The sequence below is a fragment of the Mustela nivalis genome (genome assembly GCF_964662115.1).
Source record: "Mustela nivalis genome assembly, chromosome: 18".
In the NCBI taxonomy this organism is placed as follows: domain Eukaryota; kingdom Metazoa; phylum Chordata; class Mammalia; order Carnivora; family Mustelidae; genus Mustela; species Mustela nivalis.
In genome coordinates, this window is record NC_139037.1 from 4,070,541 (window position 1) to 4,072,610 (window position 2,070).

The following is a 2,070-nucleotide window of genomic DNA, read 5'->3' on the forward strand; positions in this document are numbered from 1 at the left end:
TCAGTAGCTCCGCTGGAGAAGGACTGAAGGTCGGCTTGAGGCCCTCCCTCCCGGAAGGGAGGCCCTGGGGGCAGGTGGGGGCAGGGAGTGGGCAGGAAACGGTTCAGCCCCTGCAGCCAGGGGGCTCTGGAATGTGTCTCACTGCAAGTTTCAAGGCAGGCTTGTTCTTTGCCAACTGCTGACTCTGGCTTCTGCTTCCGCGCGGAAGCTGGGGTGGTGCCGCGGGACACTGACCCTCAGCCGCATCTGGTTACACGGGGACTGGACGCCTCAGCCGCATCTGGTTACACGGGGACTGGACGCCTGACCCAAGCCGGGCCTGTCAGCGTCTCCGTCCCTGGAAACGGCTGGCAGGATGGAACCTGGAACAGACGAGATGAAATCTTGGGTGAGGCCTTCGTCCTTGTGTCTTCCTTGAGGAGTGGCGCAGGGGCCTTCTGGCCTCCTCTTGGTTATCCAAGCCCTGGTTCGGGCCCTGTGAGACCCAACCACAGTCTCGCCTTGGGTTCTCTGAGACACCTCCTGCTCCTTCCAACAACTCTCCTTCGGTGATTTGAACTTCCTGAATGGTTTTATGCAGGACCGGCTACATAATGCGCAGGGTTTGGGGCAGAAGGAAACTGTGGCTCTTCTTGTTCGAACATTTACAAGGACTCCAGGGTGGCGACAGCAGAGCTGGGGCCCCGTGTGACTGCCCAGGTTACGGACTCCCTTTTACCAGCAACTAAAGGAACCTGAGCAAGACAGACCTGGTTGGAAAGAGGTGTCTTCCCACTCAAAGGAAAGGGGCTTCAGAATCCTCCTAGAACTTCAGGGGGCCGGGGAACTGCAGAGGACAGAAAATGTCCAGGATGATTACAAGGAGGAAAAGGCAGCCCCCGCCCAGGCTGGGGGTGGGTGGGTCGGTGGAAACTGGGAGCAGACGCCATACATGCCGTATTACTGGGCACATGCAGACAGCCCCGGGTCCAGGCAGGAGGGCTTGGGCACAGAGCACTGCATCCCAAGAGCCCCAGAGGGGGCGACGTGCCTAGCAGGGGAGAGTGAGGTCTGGGTCAGATGAGAGCAAAGAGAAGGTTCTCTTCGCCCAGGGCAGTCTAGGGGCCCCATCAGCAGCACACATGGGAGAGCCCCAAAGTGCCCTCGTGCCTTTCCGTAAGGTCTCTGCATGGCTGCCTTTTGGTGCCAACGGTTGGTCTGAAAAACCGAGGAGCGAACTGAACCCTGTTCGTTCTCCGTCATGTGTTCATATATTCCCAACCCACCGGAACCCCCAAAGGCCTCCATCTCCAAATGCCATCAAACGGGGGCAGGGGTAGGGCTTCAGCAGATGCACTTGGAGGGGACACCGACTTTCCATTGGAAACACTCATAACTATGGGTTTTTCCTTAGAATCTGGCTACGTGTCCTGACCCCGTTGCTGCAAATACACCTTAGCCAGGAATACAACCCCATGCCGGAAACGGGCGTCCTTCTAGCAAACCTCTGCGGTGAGACGGTCCTGCGGACCCTCGGCATAAGGCGTGTGGGTGATTTCTTGCCTTCTGTTTCTGGAAGGGAGTCCTGTTACTTTTATAAGAAACAAACAGATACACACGAACATGGTTGAGTGAACCTGCAGCCAAGACGCCGCGTCAGTGATGAGATCAGGGCTCGGTCCAGCATCCGCTCCACCGGGGGGCTTCCTGCCTCCCCTGGCCCTCTGTCCATACGTTTCTCCCTGTGGTGAGGGTGGCGGGACCCTGCCTGCCTCTCTCCGGCAGCCTGGAGATGGCTGGGGTGTCCCTGGGGGGGGCAAATTGTGCCCAACAAGAAACCAGGACTTTCAAATCCAGAGATGAGATTTTGAGCCGTTGAGGAAGGTGCCTCCAGGGACACTGGCCACCAAGGTCCCCGGGCATGTCTGAGGACTTCCTCTCAGGAATGCGGAGGCAACTGGCCTTTCTCTTCCTGAAGGGTCACTGTTGGCGTCACATTCCATGTCCCAGTGACTGCCCTGCTTACACCCGTGAGCGTCAGAGTCAGAAGGAAGGGACTTCAGCAAGCAGAGTGGGCAGAAAGGACACTTG

At 58.1% G+C, this 2,070-nt stretch overlaps 1 long non-coding RNA gene across 1 annotated transcript; it reads left to right on the top strand.

The window, feature by feature from the left end:
- Positions 1-281: 281 nt before the first annotated feature.
- LOC309853692 lies at positions 282-1,611 on the top strand. The gene is made up of 3 exons (XR_014305877.1): positions 282-388; positions 581-763; positions 1,394-1,611. It is a non-coding gene; the product is annotated as an uncharacterized lncRNA (long non-coding RNA).
- The last annotated feature ends 459 nt before the right edge of the window (positions 1,612-2,070 follow it).